This window comes from Herpailurus yagouaroundi, unplaced genomic scaffold (genome assembly GCF_014898765.1).
Source record: "Herpailurus yagouaroundi ecotype Mexico unplaced genomic scaffold, PumYag 165, whole genome shotgun sequence".
Lineage (NCBI taxonomy): Eukaryota > Metazoa > Chordata > Mammalia > Carnivora > Felidae > Herpailurus > Herpailurus yagouaroundi.
In genome coordinates, this window is record NW_024412406.1 from 751,886 (window position 1) to 777,328 (window position 25,443).

A 25,443-nucleotide genomic window follows, 5' to 3' on the forward strand; every position below is an offset into this window, starting at 1 on the left:
ACCTATGATAGAGATGCTTATTCATAGTAAAGCAGTGTGGATATACAACCCTTGGGCACTAGATGGCGCCATAAGATATTCATGTGTTAGTATTTTGGCTCTCCGGAGTGAAACTAATTCCAACTCCAGCTTGAGGTTGCAAACATTTATTAAGAAAAAGGCACAGTTTATAAAGTCAAACTTTTTTTTTTACTTTCATAAAGACAATATATTCTTCAAAAACTAAATGGATTATAGATATACATGTTAGATAGGCATTTTAGATGTCCCACCAAGGCACTGGGCTGTGGAAAGTATCCTTATGGGATGGGTGCACATTTGCTGTGCAGGTCTGTGCTACCTCTGATCCCACACTCATGCAGGGTGGAGGCTGATTCCTTAGGAGTGAGTCTCCTTCCACCCAAAGTCCTTTCACACATGTCTCTGAGCCCAAAAAAGGTGGGTGGGTCAGTTTCTAGTCTTAGCTCTTGGGACTGGGTGGCTTTGCACAGCTCCTGGATTTACCGGGTCCAACACACCATCCCCTCCGTACTGAGGAGACCATCATCTCACAGAAACTCAAAGCTTCCATCCATCCTGGCGCTTTAGCTCAAAGACTCAATGGCCTCTCTGGCTTTGCTTCCGCTCACTGCTCTGGCACCCTCTTCTGGCTTTGATTAAAATGTGCCTGAGGAGTGATGCACACCCTTTGCATTCAGGCATGTGTTCCAAACACTCCATTCTTATACGATATCCAGAATTTTCATATTTTCAGAAGAGTGATTTTTTTCCCCCACTATCTTAGTCTACCATTGAGACTGGAAGTCCGTTCTTACCATTTGAAAATGAAACTCTCCATTGAGAAAGATAAATGAGAAGGAGGTGGTGTGAACTTTGGTTTCCAGGGCCTCTGCAGCCTGGTCTATCACAATCGGAGTTGTCAGGTGTGAGGGTTGGCTCTGACAGCTACTTTGCAGTTTTTTCTTCTTCCACGTGAAGCAATTACCCTGAAATTCCCACCCTATCTATGGATACACGTTGGTGGAAAATGCAGGATTTGTCTCCCTCAAACATTCTCCTCCTATGATTCTGCCTCCCATCCTTAGTGATATGACCACTTAGTTTAGGCAAAGTCTTATTTGTGAGTCCCCAGAGTGTGTTCTTTGTGGCTGCCAAGGCTGCAAGAGGCTTACAAAGAATGCGTTTGTTTCAGATAATGTCAACATGGTCTCCATTATTGCCACTCACTCAGGGACCCCTGGCAGAAGGGGCCACCTACATCTTCTTTTCAACAGTCTGCTCCCCAACCCCAGTCTCCTCACAGTGCTCTGATTCCCTATAGCCTGACCTCCTGGTCTCCAAAAGTTATGAATCTAAGATAGAAATTGTCTTACAAAGAAAGATAGAGGAAAGGAAACTTTTAGAGGTGATGGTTATGTTTATGGTATTGTTTATGGTGGTGATTTCACAGGTGTATACTTATGCTTCAACTCATCAAGATGTATACATTAAATGTGGACAGCTTCTTTCCCATGTCAATGATAACCTCAATAAAAAAGAGTATATTCTTTGGGAATTTACTAGTAGGAGAATCATTTTAATGAAGGTATCTTTAATTCAATGACATAAATTTGTATTTTAAAACTATCCCTCAGAAATATTCTTCCCCCTCCCAATTCATGTAGAAATTCCACAGGATGCTATAAGCAGTGTCAGATTAACCAAAACAAAGATTTCATTAAAGCTGCTGAGAGAAGGTACTGGAGATAATTAGTTGTAGAACCATTCTGCTCATATATATGGCATCTGTTTTTGTATTGAACTTGCTTTTTTTTTCATTGAAGTATAATTGATGTACAATGTAGCAGTTTCAGGTGTACAACACAGTGATTGGATAACTCTTTACATTATGCTGTGTACTTCCTGCTTTGTGAATATCACCCTGTCCTCTAGTTTTCCAAGCTAGGAACCTCAGAGTCATCTGCAGTATTTTCCTTATTGTCCTGTACATTTTTAAGGGCTCACTAAGGCATGCCACCAACTCCAAAATGCCTCTCGAATGTATCTTCCTGTTGTATTGCTTTTCCTTTGGCTCAGGCTTTACCCCCTAACTAGTCTCCGTGGTTTCAGCTTTGCCCCCTCAAATCCATTTTCCTTTCTTTCTTTTTTTAAGTTTATTTGTATTTATTTTGAAAGAGAGAGAGCAAGCAGGGGAAGGGCAGAGAGAGGAGACAGAACCCCAAGCAGGCTCTGTGCTGTTGGAGCAGAGTCCAAGCGGGGCTTGAACTCACAAACTGTGAGATCATGACATGAACTGAAACCAAGAGTCGGATGCTCAACCAACTGAGCCACCCAGGTGCCCCAAATCCATTTTTCACGCTTAGTTCCAGACAACTTTCTAAAGCACAGATCTGATAGCAGTCTTCCTCTGAAGTGATGGTGGCACCAAACCTAAAGGCTCAAGGCTAACCTGCTTTGCATGTGAGAAGGCCCTTCTAGTCCCATAGCAGCCCATCTGTGCCCTTTCCTAATGGCCAGTTCTGTGGGTCTGACCAGGTGTTGTTCCAGGGAGATGGACAGGGCTCAGGTTTCTCATCTCAACTGCAAAGCATGCAGCTGAGGGGCAATTGTTAGAACATCCCCAACAGACTGGGTCAGAGCCACATGGACCAAAGTTGGGTCCTCAGTTTAAACACACAAGGAGAACAGCCAACATGTAGAGCCAGAGGAAACAGAAAAGATGAGAACTGATAAGCAAGGAGGCTGGGGTGGTGGGGGATTGAGTCTGATGGTTCCTCCGGTGGGAAGCTAAGAGTTCTATTTTTATTTCTGTTTTGTGGGGGATTTTAAAAAAAACCTTGGAGGAGCCACTTCCTTTCACATGCCTTCCGCTTTGGTGGCTGTTCCTCTCTGTGCATTGGCTCTTGCTGTTCTCTGCTGAGAGCTCCTGTCTCTCCTTCAACTTCTTGGTTCCCTATCTCCTTGGCTTCACTACCCAGTCTTCTGTATATTTATTAGCCACTGGTATTCTGAGAAACTGAGATTCTGTTTGATTCTGCCAGATTTCATACAGCCAAGACCTGATTAGAATCACTAGTCTTAGTCTGTTGGGAAATGTTGATACAAAATGAATAAAGCTTTTAGAAATTTTCGAAGAAAATGAAAAAGTTTTATTTGAGTCCAAGTTAGGACAGCTGCCCAGGATACCCAACCTTCACAAAGAAGAGACTGCTCCAGGGAAGGAAGATTTGGTGCAGGATTATATACTTTTTTTTTTTTTTAATATAAAGGGTTACACATTGTCATAGCAAAGGACATTCCAGAAAGTTATAGACTTTATCTTATGTTTATTATACTATGTGCAAGGCTGTATCATTTAAATCTTATGGGAGCCAGGGAGGTTTTCTTCTTTTTCTTTTTTTATGTTTGGAATTCTCCTATTTGGTTATTATTATTATTTTTTTAATGAAGCAAATGTACAGTGTAGGCTCAGGGCAGGAATAGAGCCCATGCTTTGAGGTTTTGGCAAGTCATTTTGACCTTGGTAAATGGTAAAGTATAACTTCCCTGAGAGCCCAGGAATAGGGCCCACAGACATGAAAAGTTGAAAATTTCCTTTACTTTATCACCTCTGCAGTCACTTTTCCAACGTTTCTTTCTCACATTCCTTTTATGTGTAACTATTTTTTACCTTGAATAATAATCACCTAACCAAGGAGTAATTAAATGTAGCAAACATTTTCTTTAAATAAAAATTTTTTAAAAAGGAGTTATGTTCAGTATCTTTGAAATACCTCTTGGCATTTTAGTGGCCATGTCTATACATAGAGCTAAATATATATGTGAGCCGTGTACAGTTAGCATCTTTGAGCTACTGCTGGCCCCTTATCCTGGGACATTCTTCCACCTTTTGACTGGTTAGCTGCTGCTCACTTTTCCTGCCTCAATTTAAATGTCCTTTTCTGAGAGACACTTGATGAGAATCTCTGCTGTTCTTTTTCAGAGAACCTATATTATTCATTATTGTGCTTCCACAATTGGAAATGTACACTTATTTGAGTGATTGTTTATTAAACATGTCTTTTACTCTAGACTGTAAACTATGAAGCTATTGTTTTCCAGGATCTCACACAGTGCTTGGCATATAGCAAGTACTCTAAACATTTATTATGTGAAGGCATTAATGAATCTTGCTCCTTTATTTTTATTTTTTAATTTTTAAAATACTTTTTTTTAAGTAATCTCTACACCAGCATGAAGCTTGAATTCACAAGAGTTTCATGCTCTACCAACTGAGCCTGCCAGGTGCCCCAGAATCTTACTCCTTTAAAGAAATTGTTCTGCTAGCTAACAGCTGTGGTTATATTAAAAAAGAAATGGTTATTTGGCACCAGGGGAATATTTGAAAATATTTATTTGGCTCCACTGAAACCCACATAGCTCAGGGAAAATTTCCTTATTGGCCAAGAGAATGACTTTCTGACTTTTTTTTTTCCATTGAAAAAATTTTTTTAATTTAATTTTTTATTTTTTAATTTAAAATTTACATCCAAATTAGTTAGCATATAGTGCAACAATGATTTCAGGAGTAGATTCCTTAATGCCCCTTACCCATTTAGCCCATCCCCCATCCCACAACCCCTCCAGCAACCCTCAGTTTGTTCTCCATATTTATGAGTCTTTTCTGTTTTGCCCCCTCCCTGTTTTTATATTATTTTTGTTTCCCTTCCCTTATGTTCATCTGTTTTCTCTCTTAAAGTCGTCATATGAGTGAAGTCATATGATTTTTGTCTTTCTCTGACTGACTAATTTCACTTAGCATAATACCCTTCAGTTCCATCCATGTAGTTTCAAATGGCAAGATTTCATTCTTTTTGATTGCCGAGTAATACTCCATTGTGTGTGTGTGTGTGTGTGTGTTTGTATATATATATATATATACACATCACATCTTATTTATCCATTCATCCATCAATGGACTCTTTCCATACTTTGGGCTCTTTCCATACTTTGGGCTCTTTCCATACTTTGGCTATTATTGACAGTGCTGCTATAAACATGGGGGTGATGTATCCCTTCGAAACAGCACACCTGTATCCTGTGGATAAATGCCTAGTAGTGCACTTGCTGGGTCGTAGGGTACTTCTATTTTTAGTATTTTGAGGAACCTCCATACTATTTTCCAGAGTGGCTGCAAAGCTTGCATTGCCACCAACAATGCAAAAGAGATCCTCTTTCTTCACATCCTCACCAACATCTGTTGTTGCCTGAGTTGGTAATGTTAGCCATTCTGACAGGTGTAAGGTGGTATCTCATTGTAGTTTTGATTTGTATTTCCCTGATGGTGAGTGATGTTTTCATGTGTTGGTTGGCCATCTGGATGTCTTCCTTGGAGAAGTGTCTATTCATATCTTTTGCCCATTTCTTCACAGGATTATTTGTTTTTTGGGTGTTGAGTTTGATAAGTTCTTTATAGATTTTGGATACTAACCCTTTATCTGATATGTCATTTGCAAATAGCTTCTCCCATTCTGTCGGTTGCCTTTTAGTTTTGCTAATTGTTTCCTTCGCTGTGCAGAAGCTTTTTATTTTGATGAGGTCCCAGTAGTTCATTTTTGCTTTTGTTTCTCTTGCCTCCAGAGATGGGTTGAGTAAGAAATTGCTGTGGCCAAGATCAAAGAGGTTTTTGCCTGCTTTCTCCTCAAGGATTTTGATGGCTTCCTGTCTTACATTGAGGTCTTTCATCCATTTTGAGTTTATTTTTGTGTATGGTATAAGAAAGTGGTCCAGGTTCATTCTTCTGCATTTTGCTGTCCATTTTTCCCAGCACCACTTGCTGAAGAGACTGTCTTTATTCCATTGGATATTCTTTCCTGCTTTGTCAAAGATTAGTTGGCCATACGTTTGTGGGTCCATTTCTGGGTTCTCTACTCTGTTCCATTGATCTGAGTGTCTGTTCTTGTGCCAGTACCATACTGTCTTGATGATTACAGCTTTATAGTATAGCTTGAAGTCTGGGATTGTGATGCCTCCTGCTTTGGTTTTCTTTTTCAAGATTGCTTTGGCTATTTGGGGTCTTTTCTTGTTCCATACAAATTTTAGGATTTTTTGTTCTAGCTCTGTGAAGAATGTTGCGGTTATTTTGATAGGTATTGCATTGAATATGTAGATTGCTTTGAGTAGTATCGACATTTTAACAATATTTGTTCTTCCTATCCAGGAGCATGGAATCTTTTTCCATTTATTTGTGTCTTCTTCAATTTCTTTCATAAGCCTTCTATAGTTTTCAGCATAGAATTTCCACCTCTTTGGTTAGATTTATTCCTAGGTATTTTATGGTTTTTGGTGCAACTGTAAATGGGATCGATTCCTTGATTTCTCTTTCTGTCACTTCATTGTTGGTTTTATATCCTGTGCATTGATTTTATATCCTGCAACTTTGCTGAATTCACGAATCAATTCTAGCAGTTTTTTGGTGGAATCTTTTGGGTTTTCCATATAGAGTATCATGTCATCTGCGAAGAGTGAAAGTTTGACCTCCTCCTGGCCGATTCGGATTCCTTTTATTTCTTTGTGTTGTCTGATTGCAGAGGCTAAGACTTCCAATACTATGTTGAATAACAGTGACGAGAATGGACATCCCTGTCTCATTCCTTAGGGGGAAAGCTCTCAGTGTTTCCCCATTGAGGATGATATTAGTGTTGGGTCGTTCATATATGGTTTTTATGATCTCGAGGTATGTTCCTTCTATCCCTACTTTCTTGAAGGTTTTTTATCACAAAAGGATGTTGTATTTTGTCAAATGATTTCTTTGCATCTATTGAGAGGATCATATGGTTCTTGTCCTTTCTTTTATTGATGTGATGAATCACATTAATTGTTTTGCAGGTATTGAACCAGCCCTGCATCCCAGGTATAAATCCCGCTTGGTTGTGGTGAATAATTTTTTTAATGTATTGTTGGATCCGGTTGGCTAATATCTTGTTGAGGATTTTTGCATCCATGTGTATCAGGGAATTTGGTCTATAGTTCTCCTTTTTAGTGGGGCCTCTGTCTGGTTTTGGAATCAAGGTAATGCTGACCTCATAGAAAGAGTTTGGAAGTTTTCCTTCCATTTCTCTTTTTTGGAACAGCTTCAAGAGAATAGGTGTTAACTCTTCCTTAAATGTTTGGTAGAATTCCTCTGGAAAGCCATCTGGCCCTGGACTCTTGTTTTTTGGGAGATTTTTGATTACTAATTTGATTTTCTTACTGGTTATGGGTCTGTTCAAATTTTCTATTTCTTCCTGTTTCAGTTTGGTAGTGTGTATGTTTCTAGGAATTTGTCCATTTCTTCCAGATTACCCATTTTATTGGCATATAATTGCTCATATAATTCTCTTATTATTGTTTTTATTTCTGTTGTGTTGGTTGTGATCTTTCCACTTTCATTCTTGATTTTATTTATTTGGGTCTTTTCCTTTTTCTTTTTGATCAAACTGGCTAGTGGTTTAGCAATTTTTTAAATTCTTTCAAAGAACCAGCTTCTGGTTTCCTTGATCTGCTCTACTGTTTTTTCATTTTCAATAGCATTAATTTCTGCTCTAATCTTTATTATTTCCTGTCTTTTGCTCGTTTTGGGGTTAATTTGCTGTTCTTTTTCCAGCTCTTTAAGGCGTAAGGTTAGGTTGTGTATCTGAGATCTTTCTTCCTTCTTTAGGAAGGCCTGGATTGCTGTATACTTTCCTCTTATGATTGCTTTTGCTGCATCCCAGAGGTTTTGGGTTGTGGTGTTATCATTTTCATTGACTTCCATATACTTTTTAATTTCCTCTTTAACTGCTTGGTTAGCCCATTCATTCTTTAGTAGGATATTCTTTAGTCTCCAAGTATTTGTTACCTTTCCAAATTTTTTCTTGTGGTTGATTTCGAGTTTCATAGTGTTGTGGTCTGAAGATATGCACGGCATGATCTTGATCTTTTTGTACTTACTTAGGGCTGATTTGTGTCCCAGTATATGGTCTATTCTGGAGAACGTTCCAGGTGCACTGGAGAAGAATGTATACTCTGCTGCTTTAGGATGAATGTTCTGAATATATCTGTTAAGTCCATCTGGTCCAGTGTGTCAATCAAAGCCATTATTTCCTTGTTGATTTTTGATTAGATGATCTGTTCATTGCTGTGAGTGGGGTGTTGAAGTCTCCTACTATTATGGTATTACTATCGATGAGTTTCTTTATGTTTGTGATTAACTGATCTATATATTTGGGTGCTCTCACATTTGGCACATAAATGTTTACAGTTGTTAGGTGTTCTTGGTCTATAGACCCCTTAATTATGATATAATGCCCTTCTGCATCCCTTGATACAGTCTTTATTTTAAAGTGTAGATTGTCTGATATAAGTATGGCTACTCCGCTTTCTTTTGTTGACCATTAGCATGATTGATGGTTCTCTTTAGGTCTAAAGTGGGTCTCTTGTAAACAGCGTGTAGATGGATCTTGTTTCCTTTTCCATTCTGTTACCCTATGTCATTTGATTGGAGCATTGAGTCCATTGACATTTAGAGTGAGTAGTGAAAGGTATGAATTTATTGTCATTATGATGCTTGTAGAGTTGGAGTTTCTGGTGATGTTCTCTGGTCTTTTCTAATCTTTTGCTGCTTTTGGTATATATATATATATATATATATATATATATATATATATATAATTTTTCATTTTGTCTCCCCTCAGAAAGTCCCCCTTAAATTTATTGCAGGGCTGGTTTAGTGGTCACAAACTCCTTTAATTTTTGTTTGTCTGGGAAATTTTTTATCTCTCCTTCTATTTTGAATGACAGCCTTCCTGGATAAAGAATTTTTGGCTGCATATTTTTCTGATTCAGCACACTGAATATATCCCACCACTCCCTTCTGGCCTGCCAAGTTTCTGTGGATAGGTGTGCTGCAAACTTGGTCTGTCTTCCCTTGTATGTTAGGGACTTTTTTTCCCTTGCTGCTTTCATGATTCTCTCCTTGCCTGAGTATTTTGTGAATTTGACTATGATATGCCTTGTTGATGGTCGATTTTTGTTGAATCTAATGGGGGTCCTCTGTGTTTCCTGGATTTTGATGTGTGTGTCTTTCCCCAGGTTAGGAAAGTTTTCTGCTATGATTTGCTCACATAACCATTCTACTCTTATTTCTCTCTCTTTCTCTTCTGGGACCCCTATGATTCTGATGCTGTTCCTTTTTAATGAGTCACTGATTTCTCTAATTCTTAAATTGTGCTCTTTTGCCTTCATCTCCCTCTTTTTTTCTGCTTCATTATTCTCTATAAGTTTGCCCTCTATATTGCTGATTCTCTGTTCTGCCTCGTCCATCCTTGCCGCTGCTGCATCCATCTGTGATTGCAGCTCAGTTATAGCATTTTTAATTTCATTCTGGCTATTTTTTACTTCTTTTAACTCTGCATAAATCTCTAACCTATCTCTAATCTATTTTGGACTCCAGCTAGTATTCTTATTATCGTGATTCTAAATTCTGGTTCAGACATCTTGCTTGTATCTGTGTTGGTTAAATCCCTGGCTGTCCTTTCTTCGTGCTCTTTCTTTTGGGGTGAATTCCAATTTTGAAGGGAAGAAAGGAGTTAATGAGCTGGAAAAATTGAAATTAAAAAAATTAAAATTAAAAACACACACACACAAGTCGAATAGATGATGCTAGATCCTAGGTGTGTTTTGGTCTGGGTGTTGAAAGCGGTTTGACAGATTAGAGAAAAAAAAAGTGGAGGGAGAGAAAAAAAAAGGAAATCATTTGAGAATTTGAAAAAATGAATACCCTGAAGTAGACTAAAATGAGATGATGGGGGTAAAACAGAATTTTAGAAAATATACACAAAAGTAAAGAATATAGTAGAGAAAAATTAAAGAAAAATATTTTTAATAGAAATTAGAAATAAGTATGAATTTTTTTATTTTCTGTATGTAAGAAAAAGGAAAAGAAACAAAAAAGAGAAAAAAAGATGAAAAAAGAAAAGAAAAAAAGAAATCATTTGAAAATTTGAAAAAATGAATACACTGTAGTAGACTAAAATAAAATGATGGAAGTAAAATAGAATTTGAAAAAATTTACATAAAAGACAAAAATATAGTAAAAAAAATTAAAGATAAATATTATTAATAGAAATTGAAAATAAAAATGAATTTTTCTCTTTCTTCATTCAAGAAAAAGAAAAGAAATGAAAAAGAAAAAAGAAGAAAAAGAAAGAAAAGAAAAGGAAATTGTTTGAAAATTTGAAAAGGTGAATACACTGAAGTAGACTAAAATAAAATGATGGAAGCAAAGTAGAATTTGAAAAAATTTACACAAAATTTAAAAATTTAGTAATAAAAATTAAAGAAAGATATTTTTAATGAATATTGAAAATAAAATGAATTTTTTCTTTTTCTGTATTCAAGAAAAAGAAAAGAATTGTAAAAGAGAAAAAGGAAAAAGAAAAAAAAGAAAGAAAATTGAATAGATGAACATGCTAACAGATTGATAGAAGACTGAAATTACTTCGTTTTCCCCTAGAAGTCAGTCTATGTAGCTCTCTATAGTCCATAAATTAAGCGGACAGTGAGACTTGTGTTCTTGAAGAGCGAAGTTGGCCCAGTTGGGCAGGGCTCAGTGTAATAGCTCTGCTCTCCAGTAGATGGCGCTGCTAGCCTACTGGGGTGGATTGTTGTGGGGCTCATAGGTGCGTATGCACATGCGCCGGATTGATGAAAATGGCGCCAGCCAACTACTCAGTTTATTCTTCTGGATCAGCAATCGTATACCCATCCTCCGTTTTCAGCTCTCATCCACTCCCTGCTTCTTCACTCTCCATGACCAGACCTCAGGCAGTACCTCTCTCCCAAGTTTTGTCTCGGATGTGGCTGTTTTCCCCGGCCCCTTACTTCCGAAGGACTGCAGCTTTGACCGGTTCCGTGCCTCTGCAGGAGGGTCTAACCGAGGAATGGACGAATATCGGCTGTACCCAGGTACGCCCGCTGGACTCTGTTGTTGCCGGTGCCCCGAGACTGTGGCCTGGTGCCAGCCCACACCAGAAAAACTTCGCGAGAGAGTGTAGCAGTAGCATTTCAGGGATTATGGAAAATCACAACACACATCTGGCACCAGGCTTCACCCTTAACGACCTTGCCCCAGTACCAGCAAATGTGGCTGTTTTCTGGGGTCTGCTGGGACCAGGTGGCTTCAACAGTCTCTACCAAATATCCTTCCAGAAGTGGAACCGCTTTTCCCCGTGTGGCCCGAGAACCTCCCGGATCCCACTCTGTTCCTGGGGATTCACCCTTCCCACCAGAGCACCACCAGGTATGGAGCTGTGGGGTTGCTGACTGCACTCCCCTTGTTTACAGTCTTAATGGAATTTAAACCCTCTCCTTTCTCCTTTCTCCCTTTTTAGTTTAGTCCCTGCGGCTGTTTACAATTTTCCGCTTTCTCTCTAGCTGCTTTTGGGAGGGGTGCTTTTCCCGTATTCTCCCCGCTCTCCCCAGTCTCTGTCCTCTCTCCGCCCTCAAAAGCGGTTCTCTACCTTTCGCGGCTTCTTGCTCCCCACGTTCGGTTCTCTGTGCTGCATACATGCTGAATCCTGTGGTTCAGGTTGTGCAGATTGTTGTGTTAATCCTCCAATCAATTTTCTAGGTGTGTAGGATGGTGTAGTGTTGGTCTGGCTGTATTTCATGGACGCGAGACACACAGAAAGCTTCCATGCTGTTCTGCCATCTTGGCTCCTCCCTCAAGGTGTATTTAAAAATTTGACTTTCTGAGTTCTAATTATTAAGCTGTAAGTGAACGTGTCCAGACATAGGAGATTGGTGAGGAACTTGAATGTGAAAAATAAATTGATCTTATAAGGTAATAAACTGGTTGAAACTGGGATAGGAAAAAAAGGCATCTGTTATCTTGTGGATATAAGACTAATGTTTTACACGCATAAAAAAACAGAAAGGCACATGTTGGCAAGAGGGAAATTGAAATGCAGCGCCTAATAATTGCAAACATGGTTTGCTGTTGTGGGGCTTACAGTACTCTCATTTTGGGACAATAGATAACTGAAATGATAGTTATAATAAAACAAAGAAGAGCAATGATTGTGATATTCATAGAAATGTATGATAGTAAAAAGAGTGATTAATTCTGCACTGGAGAGTCAAGGAAGGTTGTACAGAGGAGGTGATAAAATTTCAGGTCCTGAATGATGAATAGGGCACTTGCACCCTTGCAAGAAAAAAGGAAGGGAATTCCAGGAAGGAGAAAGGTACACATAATGGCATGAAGATGTTAGGGATCGCAACTTACCTGAACATTAAAGAGACAAGGCATGTGGATGGAGTAGAGGCAGCTGGTGGGTATGAGAGGTGAGTGGGGAGGTAACGCTATGGCTGAATTGTGAAGAATTCTGTATGCAATAGTAAGTAATGTGTGAGCTATCTTTAATGAATGGCAATGGGGAAAAAAAAAGTTTATTTTGTGCATTTAGCATGGCAAGGGGCACCTGGGTGGCTCAGTTGGTTAAGCGTCTGACTTCAGTTCAGGTCACGATCTCATGGAGTGGGTGCGAGCCCCACGGGCTCTGTGCTAACACCTCAGAGCCTGGAGCCTGCTACAGAATCTGTGTGTCCCTCTCTCTCTGCCCTTTTCCCGCTGATGCTCTGTCTCTCTCTCTCCCTCAAAAATAAAACTAGCATGGCAATTAATGACTTCCTGGAAGATACATTTCTTGGTTGGCATATCTCTGGTGGAATTTTCCCTTATGAGGTTCTCACACTAGAAAATACAGTAAAAAAAAAACCACTCAGTGTAAATGTGAGTGCATTTGCTGCTTTGGCAATTAAAAGTGTCTTAAAAGCAGGGCCCTCAGTGGAGTTCTTCTAGGAAGAGGCAGGTAGCAGTAGAGGATAGTGGCTCAGAGCAAAAAGTTTGGCTTCAAATTGTCTGGGTTTGAGTCCTGGCTCCACCTTGAGTAAGCTGCTAACTCTTAAAAACCTCAGTGTTTTCATCTGTGAAATGGATATAAAAATAATATTACCTACCCCATGGAGCTGCATAAGGATTAAGATAATGCTTGTAAAGCAGGGAAATAATAAATATTTCCTAACAAAATATCCAGCTATTTAAAATATATTCAGTACACATCAGAATCCAGTCCCTTATCCATGGAGGCTGAATTAGTCATTGTTCAGCTCCAGAGTTACCTCATTAGAAATTTAGTAAAGTTAGGAATAAGTCCTGGGAAGGACTTATTAAATAGTCCTTCCCAGGGTCTACATGAAATCCAAAAGGCTGATGAACAACAGCGATTCTGCACATCTGTCACCCTGAGACCTCGAATTCATTAAGACCATGAATCTGAATACACATAGTTTTGTCTTACTTATTTTGGGGGACAATTAAGAGCTTTGAAAATAGCATTTCTGGTCACTGTGAAGCAGAAAAAATGGAGTCACTTTGGAGCTGTCATTAGTCTTGTCATCTGAAAGAATAAAATGAGCTAAGACCTACAAGTTGAGAATCATATGCAAATCCTTTTACAACGTGTCTTAGAAAATTCAAGGAAATGTTGTAGTTAGGCAAGGAAAAGGCCATGGAGAAGACAGTCCACAATAGAAGAGCTTTAGAAGAAATGGCTCATAAGAACAGATTTTAATCTGTCTCCTCTTCCCTTGCAAGTTGCGGAGGGTGAGACAGAGTGGGGAGAAACTGGTTAAGAGGCTGGTTTAGCAGAGCCAAAGACAATGATAACTCTAGGAAAATGTTCCTAGACATTCTGAATGCTTAACAAAGGAGAGAAAACAAAACAAAATCTGCAGAAAAGATTTTTGGCAAAAAGAGTGAGAGCATTTCCTCACATTTTATCGTGAAGGAAAGAATCTTTGTCACATAACGCATCTCTATTCACTGCCAGAGTGAATACAGAAAATGGGAGGGAGGCAATTACGTGCGGAGTCTGCAAAGAATTGAGGAATTTCAAGAAAAAGGATGGATGCTAATTTAGAAAATCACCTGAAGCCAGAACTCTGGGGATTTTGAAAACCAGTTCTTCCCATATGTGACAATTACATGAGGAATCTGATAGGCTTGTATTTGTATTTCTTAGGTCTGTTGAGGATTGCACTGCCCCTCTACATGTTCTCCCTCTCTTTTTCTCTCTCTCAATCCTCTGTTGAATTATTTGAGTTAATATTTCAAGGGGAAAAACAAAGCCAATGAATGACGAAGCTAGCATGCATATATTTTAGCTTTTACCTAGTAGATTTTAAAGTTGATAAGGGCAGGAAATATCCTGGTGTCCTCATAACACCCTATATTTACTGGTAATGTGACCTTGGCTGTAAGCTGCCCGCGCATGATTTCGTTAGCTGTGGAATATGGATAATAGTAGTTCCTACCTCATTTGGTTGTTGTGATAATATAATGAAATGATACAAATAAAGTGTACATCACAGTGTCCGACACTTGTGCTATATTTGCTAATATATTGCTCACTGTTTCTAAATGTGCCACTAAACCCTTCATGCAGAGTGCTAAATCTCTCCAAATTATCATTCTACTTAAAATGTTTTTAAATGTTTGTTTGTTCATTTATTTATTCATTTATTTGAGAAGAGAGAGAGAGAGAGAGAGAGAGAGAGAGAGAGAGAAAACGCAAGCTGGGGTGGGGCAGAGAGAGAGGGAGACAAAGAATCCAAAGCAGGCTCCAGGCTCTGGGCTGTCAGTGCAGAGTCTGACATGGGGCTCGAACCCATGAATCTCGAGATCATGACCTGAGCTGAAGTTAGACACTCAACAGACTGAGCCACGCAGGCACCCATTTATCATTCTCCTTTAAAGCTTGTGCAACAAAGCACCACAAATTGGTGGCTTAAAACCGAGATTTATTGTCTCACAGTTCTAGAGGCTGGAAGTCCAACATCAAGGTGTTGGCAGGGTCACAATCCCTGTGAAACTCACAGAACAGAATTCTCTCTTGCCTTTTCTTAGCTTCCGGTGGTTTTCCATCAATCTTTGGCCTGTAGCTGCAGCCCCTCAATCTCTGCCTCCATCATCACCTGGTGTTCTCCTTGTGTGTCTGTCTGTCATCCTGTGACAAGGATACCAGCCTTATTGCATTAAGGGTCCACACTATACCAGCATGAAGTCGACTCAACTAATTATATATCCAGTGATCCTATTTTAAAGTAAGGTCACATTCTCAGGGGTTAGGATTTGAACATATTTTGTGGGGACACAATTCAACTCATCATACTCCTTCATTTTATGTTTATGACAACTATGACTATATAAGATCATTAGTTAGTTCACAATCAAATGAACTGTGTGAAAGGGGAGTTGGCTTAAATTGACTAAACTGGAAATCAAACTTTCTGGTTCATAGTATTCTTACTGTAATACAAACTTATCTGCAGTCACATGGCTTTAGATTAATGAATAGCAAATGAATATCAGCTTTTTTTGTAAGTGATTGCATAACTTACACGTATTTACACATACCGTGATGATTTTAATCTTGAACCAATGATGACTGCTTTCATTCCTGGTTCTGTTGCAACATTACAGAATGCAATCACAAAGCAAACAATCTAGAAATAGGGTAAATAGTATTGTGGACACAGCCTGGTACAGATGAGGGAGATGAACATGAACTTGAAGGCTTTTGCTCTTTTGTTTGAGATTTTTTTGGTTCATTTGTTTGTTCAATCAAAAGGAAAGATAATTTTCTAAGAAAAATACTACAGAGGGAATCCAACAAGAAGAATACTTTTTGGGATTTAAAAAACTATAGATATAAATTTATTTTGAGAAGTCGGTTCATGCAATTGTGGAGGCTGGCAAATCCTAAATCTTCAGGGCAGGCCATGGCTGGAAGCTGAGGCAAAAGTTGATGCAGTTTTGAATTGGAAGTGTGTGGGGCTGGCTGGCAGGCTGGAAGATCAGGTGGGATCTCTCTGTTACAGTCTTGAGGGAGAATTTCTTCCTTTCTGGGAAATCTCTGATTTTGCTCAAAAGGCCTTCAACTGATTGGATGAGTCCCACCCACATTGCTCCCTTCCTCCCTCTCTCTCTCTCTCTCTCTCTCTCTCTCTCTCTCTCTCTCTCTTTTATTTTTACTTTTTGGGATCTCAGTGAAGTTAGAACCAAGTTGCAATGTTGTCCAAAGTTGAAGGAGCGTGTGTATAGGAGAGTAATATAAATGTTTGAGCATAAATGAGTAAAGCAGTTCAAACATCTTACTAAGGATTAAGGAGGAGGCAGAAGTGCATGAAGTAATTTCTGAAGTTACGGCACAGGGCACACCTTGAAAGCTGGGCTCCGGACCCCTTGCCCAATTCATTGTCTGGTGCAGGTCCGGTCTCAACTACTCCAATAGCCTCTTGCTGGGCTCCCTGCTTCTACCTCCAACCACATGAAGTAGAACCTGCTTGTCCTTGGGCCTCTCAACACTCTCCCCTCAGAAAAAACGTCATTGATCAACAATTTTCCCCATCACATCACCCTTGTTATATGTTTTCATCATATTTATTAAAGGGTATCTAATTTTGATTGCTTATATTTTCTAAGCATGAGCTTGACTATTTGAAATTCAGTTTAAAAACCTGCATAACAACAAGAAGAACTGCAGGACATCAGTTGAGCGATGTCATACATCACCGACCTCAGTCCTTTCCCCCTTCCCTTTGATCCTCAGCATTCCCAGAGGTTAGAAAACAGGGTCAGTGAGGTTGGTGCCCTGCTCACGGCCTCTCAGAGGGAACCAATTCAGTCTGAAGTGGTCTTAGGATATCCGCGTTCTTAAATGTCTCTCTTCTCTTCCGGCAGCTGGCTAGGCTGAAAGCTCATGGTGATTATGCTTTCTGTATGTTTAAGCCCACCACATGGCTGTCACGTGTCTTAGATAAAATGATTTAAAACATATCTCAGGTGCAATTAGAGGGCCGATCACTTTCAGAGTCCCATACCATAGTTCTGCAAGGATGTTCCCTTACAGGTTATAACAAACTAGAAATCAAACTCTCTGGTTCATAGTATTTTTACCCTAATACAAACTTATCTGCAGTCACATGGCTTTAGATTAATGAATAGCAAATGAAATATCAAGTTTCTTGGTAAGTGAGGGTCACATTTGTAGCCAGTCAGCTCTAGAGTGCACCATGCTGGCTGTTCTAAATCTCTGCATCTTCTAGCTGCTTAATGCAGAAATGTGCCAAGGAAATGCACAAAGTGTTTTAGAAAAGCACACATTTTGCAAAAATGATGCTTTTCAGGTTGTGTGTGTGTGTGTGTGTGTGTGTGTGTGTGTGTATGTGTGTGTTCCTGGCTGCAGTGCTTTGGAAGGTAATCTTTATGCTGACTGACGGTTAGCACAGAACAGCAAGGCTCTCACGGTCTTATCTCCTCCTCAAGTCAGTGTTTCTATTGAATTATAAATATGGCATACACATTCCCAAATGATTTTTGTCTTTCTGGCATTTGCCTGAAAGAGTAAGCTCCATTGCTCATTTTAATCATCTGTCTTTCTCTTTGACATACGATTATTCAGATTTTCCATTGTATGTAAAGATGAGCAGTTCTCCCGTGATGAGGTGGTCACAGCCATTTCTGAGATTGAAGGAAAATAACAGTATGTAGGAATTAAGTGTGTGAACTTGGGTCAGACAAAAGGTCAGAATCCCACTTCTGTTTCCTTATGGAAAATTACTTCTTCTAGTCTTACTTTACTCATCAGTAAAATAAGAATGATAGTTATTATACTTAATTTTTAGGGGGGTTAGTGGCTATTAAAGGAGAATGTGCACTCAAACTGCTTAGCACAGTGCCTGGCACATAGTAAATCTAGAATAAATGTTACCTAATATTATTTTCCCAGTCACTTATTATTTACTGAGAACTTGCACACATAAGGATATATCGAGAAATCATAAAATGGCTTTGTGAATTTTTCTCTAATGTGAATCAGTGCACTGATTGGTGCACTGATTGGTGGCTGTTTCTAGAACACCAGGTGCTCCACTTGGTGCTGGGAGTACAAAGGTGACTGGAATCATGAACCCTGTTCTCAGGAAGCTCACAGCTCATCGTGAGGCAGTTATAGGAACAAGTGATTGCATGGTACCTGTGCAACAGTGCAAGGACACAGCAAATGCAGAGGGAGCACAGAGAAGGCACCGGGAGCTCTGAGCATCCTCCCAGGAAGAGGTCACACACATAGTGAGGGCGACCAGGCAAGATGCAGACTCTTCCTTCTCTCTAGAAGCATCTTGCGTTTAGATTGTCTAGAGCACGACCAGTTTCCACTAAGTTCACCTTGTAAACATTTCTTGCCGCTCCAAATCACTTCAGTGTGCTAGTTCAGATGCTCCAACTCTGGTCTGGACTGTTGCAATGGTCCCTTGTGGTCTCCAGGCTTGTTCCTGTCCAGTTCATTGAGAAATAAAACACAAATCTGGACTCAATAAGGAGAGACTTTATTTAAAACAATTATTACACGATGGGGGGTTATGAAGTGGATTATTGCAATAGGGAGAATGTTCTGATCATGAGATCTGCAAACATCACAAAGGTTTTTCTTTTAGGGGAGGAGTAAATAAGGCAAGAGAGAACTGGATATGGGCAAGTGGGACGAAAGGGAGAGGCATGATTGGACAGGATACAAGAAATCCCTCTGAGGCCCCTCGGTTCTCAGGATGGCTTGTCAAGGAGGGGCTGCAGCCTGGCTCAGGTTGCTAAGGGCCAAAGTTCACCTTTTCAAAACTTGATTGACAAGCATTTTGTTCTCATTCATCAGTGGGGACAAAATCCTTTAGCTAATCATTTACGAAGCAAAGAATGGGAATTTGGAGTGTCTGTTTCTGGCCTTGTCATAGATAAGCAAGAGGAGCCTGCATGAATCTTACCTAAGGCTTTGGGGACTTCTTTGTCAGTATTTTCAGAACACAAAAGAACTTCTAAAGCTTCACCATTTTCCAGCAGTGCGGGGCTCAGGCAACATTGTCACCATTTTCTCCTCAGCTATAAGGATTTACTTTCTGAATGACAGATATGGCCAAATGGCTTCTTGCTTAACATAGTTCAATGGCTCTCATCTTGATGGCCCTGGCATACCTCTTCTGCCATATCTTCAGCTTTGGACTCCAGGAACAAACACCAGACAGCAGTGGTTTCCAGTATGCCACATGGTTTTATTGATTTATGTATTTATGTATTTATGTATGTATGTATGTATGTATGTATTTATTTATTTATTTATTTAAGTAGGCTCTAATGCCACCATGGAGCTTGAACTCACGACCTTGAGATCAAGAGTCACATACTCTATTGACTGAGGACTGAGCTAACCAGGTGCCCCTACCACAGGGTTTCTAATCTCTATGTCTTTGTTCATACTGTTCCTGATGCCTGAAATGCCATCTCCCCACTTGATGACACCTAAACTCTTAATTATCCTCAAAGTCTCAGATGAGGGGACATCTTCAGGAGAACCTCAGCCCTGTATCATGCTGAGGTCGGGTATTTCTTTGTGTTTCTGTAACATTGTGAACTTACAGCTCTCATTGTACTTAGCACATCATGGTCACAGTTCTTTGTGTCTTTAGCATCAGGGACTGTATTTTAAACACTATCAGTCAATGTTTGTTTAGTGTTGTCCACTTCACTGGCAAATGCTATGAGTCCACTTATTTGTGAATCTCCATTTTTCAGATGAGAACATTGAGACTAGGAAACCAAACAGCTTACCACTTATCATGCAGAGGCTTTGAACTGAATAGAACGGACATGCTGATGTTAAGAGTATTTTAGAATTGTATCTTTAGAGTTCTCTTATCATTTGCCCTGGTAGAGACAGAATGTTTGAGCTTAGTGGAATCATGGTGTTCATCCAGCTCATTGCCACCAAATGTACAAGTTTTTAACCTTTGGGAGGTACAAGACACACAGCTCCTGGTGCCTGAACAATATTGGCTCCTCTTAGATCCTGTTGAGGTTTGGAACGGTGAGCATATCTTCTTCAGTAGTGTAACATTCCAGTTAACTAGTGCATAGTCAACACAGCCTAGAAAGCTGATGTCTTTATTCAGAGTTCTGAGTAAATTGTTCAGAAGCTGCTAGGCTTTCAGTCCCTGAGAAAGTTTTCTGATGTGTCAGGGACTCCTCCCTCGTCGCATTCTCTGGTATCTAACAGTAGCAAAACGTGAGCTCTGGGACCTTATTTATGACAGATAAAGACCTACCGAGAAATCCAGTGCTTGTTCGTTCTTTCATTCATGCAATTCACTGTTTACTCATTCATTAGATAACTTGACCAATATTTCTTAAACACTTAATTTGTGTCAGGTACTATTCTATGCTTGGGATAAAGAGAAAAACAGGATGTGGTTCCTATCTTCAAGGAATTCATAGGCTTCTAAAAGAATCAGTCAGATAAGCCAATAAGCAATAAACAGATATCAATGCTGAGTCATAAATACTGCTGGGAAGAGAAAGGAAAAATGCAGCTGTGATTCCTTACAGTATTATTTATGGCAATTGTGGTCTCTCTATTTCAAGTCTTACATCACTCGAGTAATTACAAGTATTGAAGCCAAGTCACCAACCAGATTCCGTCCAGAGGCAACTTGACTCCATCAAAACACTATTATGATTTTGGAGACTTGAGTCTGTGTGTATAGCTTGCACATATGGCAAAAACTTATGAGTACACTTTGAATCAGTAACAAAATATGAGACTCTGGGTTGGACAGAGGACATGGGTGCTGACCGCTGAGCCTGAAAAATAGTAAATGTCGGAATATCAGCAATAAAATTGCTGGTCACACTCTCTGGGTAAAAATACCGTCCATAGAAATCGAAGGGCTTTTGTTTATTTATTTGTTTTTTCCCCTGTCTCCTGTAGGTGGCTGACAGGATAAAACTCTGAAAGACATTCTGAGGAGATTTTTGTTTCTCATCTTTGTTTTCTGTTCCTATCCCTACACAGTCTTGTCAGAGTGGACCAGGTGTCATCTGCCTCAGATCCAAGAGCTCACAGGAAGACTGGTCTTTTTGCTAGAAGGCCACTGGGGTATATTGACTTAGAAAGGTTGTGAAACAAAAGTGCATACAAGTCCAGGAAATATCTCTTTTTCCTCATGTAATTCTTATTCAACTGAGAACAAAATATGGTAACTTATTCTGACTTCCAGTGTTGTTTGCAAGATGGCCTCATCTTCTTTGTTGAGCTGGTGAATCTCTGCAAGACTCCTGCGACCCGGCTGGGGTCCCAATATCACTTAGTGGAGCCTCTTTCTTTTCTCATCAAATGAAGACAGTAGTTTTCTTTCCTTGGGGAGACAGTTAATATTTACAGAATACAGCAGAACTACAAAAGGACCAATTTTGGGAAAATGAAAAAAAAGATAATGTAATACACAATACAATACAATACAATGCCAACACTGTGAGTTGAAGTTTTACTTTTCTTTTCGGAAGGGCACCACAGTGGAAAATGGATGGTGTTGCTTCTACATGAAAAGAACATCTTTAACAGTTACAGGGTTAAATGTAGGTTGAGTCCAAGGACATTGCTGAACATCACTAGATGCCAATAGCATATCCCTCCCACACCCAGCTGTGACAATCAAAAATGTCTCCAGACATTGCCTGGGTGTCAATATCATCTCTGGCTGAGAACCACAGCTATAGAAAAAAGTGTTTGGATTCAAAGAAGGAAGAGTGGCTGTACTACTAATTTTAAATTTCACTCTTCTTACCTTTAGAAAGTAGGGGTTAGCAAGATGAAGGTGACTTCTACCTCTAACAAGCTATGATATGAAAGGAAGAAATAAAGATAATGAAGATTTAGGAATACATGAAGTGAAGGCTAGGGAAATTGGCTAAGATATGGAGTGGTCCTGTAAGTTCTGTATTTCCAACCAAAGTTGAGAGTCCATATCACCAATTAGAAAGAGTTGCTAATCTAAGCTAATTAACTAGAGAACAAAGGATCAGAAATCCAGACAAGGGATTGGGACTCCTATAGATGATTTTGAAGACAATGATGAAGAAAAGGAAGAAGAAGATGAAGAGCAGAAGGAGAAGGAGAAGAAGATGGCAGTGGCAGTGGTGGTGGTGGTAATGACAGAGCAGCTAACATTAATTAAGCACTAACAATGGACAGGCTGTCAGGTGTGTGGGTGACAAAAGCTCAGCATTTAGGCTCAGGTTGGAGGTAATGGCAGGAGTCACAAAGAAAAGCTGCAAAAGCCAGACCGCTCTCAGATTTGGAGAAAAATCATAGCCAAAGGAAATTAAGCAACTTGGGAATTTAGCACACATTTTGTAGATGGAAACAATGCAATAAGATTAGCTGAGAATATATACTTGCTGATGAAAGTATTAATACTTCATTATTAAAATCCAAGTGAAGATCATTTCCAATGGAAATAGAGGAAAGGGAATAGTAAGAAGAAGGGAAATGTAAAGGTGTTAAGATACAATGAAAGTGGCCAAACAGCAAATGAGTCTCATGAATGAAAATATTTTTCTTAACTCATTCTTTTTTTCTTAGGTACCTTTTTTTTTTTTTTGTTTATTGCATTTTACTTATTTATGTTATATTAGAAGTAAATAGGTCAGGGCAGTCTCTTCCTTCCTTCCTTCCTTCCTTCTTTTGACTATTGGATTAGTCTATGGTTATTTGTCAGAGATTTAATATGCTCTTGGGGATGTGTGCACCTTTGTGAAACCACTCCAATTTCTCTTGGATGTTTGGTGTTGAGCAAATTAATTCCATTCTTAACTTTTTCCTTCATCAGATCTTCTGTTTGGCTTTTTTTTTAAGTTTATTTATTTATTTTGAGAGAGAGAGAGAGAAAGAGCAGAAGCAGGGGAAGGCAGAGAGAGGGAGAGAGTGAGAATCTCAAGCAGGTTCCACAGGGTCAGTGTGCAGAGCCCAATGTGGGGCTCAAACTCCTGAAACCATAAGATCATGACCTGAGCTGAAATCAAGAGTTGGATACTAACCGACTAAATCACCCAGGCACCTCATCTTTGTTTGGCTTTTAAGAGGATTAGTGTGTTAAACTAGATTTGTAGTCATTTACCAAGGAGGAACATTGGGATGCCAAATTCTCAGTGCATCACAACTTGTGCTTTGGATAATGGTTCATTCCGTGCATCCTTAGCCCAATAACTTAAGTACAATAGAAGCCTAATCTAAGTAAGTAAAGGGAGGGGGAATAAAAATTCACCAGAATGAGGTAAGAGTGATTTTGGAATCAGTGATTTGGAGAGAGATTGGAATATTTCCAAGGGCAATGGTGAGGGTATGAGACAGTAATATTGTGTGGATAGGTGGGGCATTAGAAATTAGAGGTTTTAGAAAATAAAGCTAAAGTGAGTTAAGGACAATAATGGTGAATATAGTTCATGGTCTTTTCCCTGAGAAGGATATTGGTGATTTTTAGTATCATGATTCTCTTATATTCTTTTATTCTATATTATCAGAATCATAGACAGGATGCCCAATGTTGAGGGGTGAGTATGACAGGGGTAATGGAGGAGATTCTCTGTTTCTGGCTATACTGAGCCTATTATAACTCAGAAAAAAATCTCTCTCTCATCTATCTATCTATCTATCTATCTATCTATCTATCATCTCTCCCCCCCCCCCCCGCCAAATATCTATAGATTTTATTTCCACTTCTTAATTATGGTAACTTATTAAGCTACGCCATTTGTACCTTAAAATACAAACTAAAGGTTTTGAAATAAATTTTATTGTCAGAAATAAGAATAGTCTTTGGATAAAATTTTGCAGCGAGGCCTCATTTCTCCATAATCCTATTAAAATAGTCAGTTGAAGCTCACCTGATGCATTTATAGTTCTTCCAATCATTGTACAGTAACTCAGGCAGAAAAAGGAATCTTATTATGAATTTTACACTAGGTGTGTTTGTAATGCTAATCCATCAGTACTACTTTCATGGAGAAGTAATAACAAGTTAGTTTTGGAAGTGGTAGTGAAAAGAAACCCATCACCATTGATGATTGTATAATTCAAACACAAACAAATAGGTAATTTGTACATATCTCCTATTTACATTTTAAAAGATGCAATCTAAAAACCCAAGTATGCTAGTTAAAAGTATGTAGGCATGCATTTTGATGTGACAGTGTGACCAATCAAAGAAAAACACACACTAAATGCATAGATAAAAGCAGATAGTTCTAAATACATTTCAATCAGCTTCACAATTCACTGATCAGACTACAAAAGAGATATGGAAAACGTTGGCTTTCTCATAAGAATACTAAGTCACTGAAAATAATATTAGTGCTTCACTATCAATACTTACAAAGTGCCTTGTATCTTCAAGGCAATTCACTAAATGAATGCTTTCACTTGTCACCTGCCAGCAGCAGAGGTCATTTCAAATAAAAAGAGGAAAAGAATTTTTGCCTAGGCTTGGTTGGGTTATGAGACTTGCAGAGGGTTTCAATGTCTTCCCGTTGTGTAATGATAAAGGTTGTCATTTAGGGCTCACCATACTTTGTCCCAGCCCTCTTTCGGCTACTTTCCCAAAAATGAGGTCTAACTATATATTTTTTTTATTTTATCTTCCACTTTCTCTTCCTTCCCATCATGCTCTAGCCAAATTGAGGAATTTTCTTGCCGCTGTCTCTTTGCTAGTGCATTCCCTCTTGCTTAGAATTTCCATTCGTTTATCTTCATCTATGAAATCCAGCATTACATTCTTTTTGAGGTTTCTCGTGATACCTCCTGTTGGGTATGTTTTCCTCTCTTTTCTGAGCAAGCAAGGCTGGTATCCATTCTTGCACAACGCGTAGCCCAGAGTCCTGTACGAGACATGCACACATTAAACATTGATTGAATGAGCTATATGTGGAATGACGGTCACAGAGGCCAGCAGAGATATTTTCCTTTCCACATCCACAAGGTTTGTTTGTATCCCCTGTGGGACAATGTGGGAGGAGAGGGAGCAAATCTGTCTTGGCTCAGAGGAATGGTGAGAGTAAAGGCTAAGTTGCTAAACAAAATGACCCAAATATACAATACACAGTGGCTTGCAATTGATTGGCGCTTCTTTCTGCTCACACAATAGTCTACTTGGTGGAGGCTGTGGGAGAGCTCTGCTCTATGTGGTCATTCAGGGACACATTGTTTCCATTATTTTTCTTCTTTTCTCAGGGTCCTGGCTTGTCTGGAAGGCTGAAGCTGCATCTTAGGCATATTTGTGTCTAGTTAGCAAAAAGAAGTAACAGTAAGTCAAAGGAGAGTAATTTCCTACTAACCAAATGAAGCAGAATTTGCATATATCACTTCTGCTTGTATTCCATTAGTGAAAAATTTAGTCCCATGGCCACCCTTAGCTGCAAGGGTGAGTGGCTATAACCTTTAGTTTCCAGATAGTGCTTGGAAGAAGAGGAGGGTGCATTAATGAGGACAGCTGCAAGGCTGC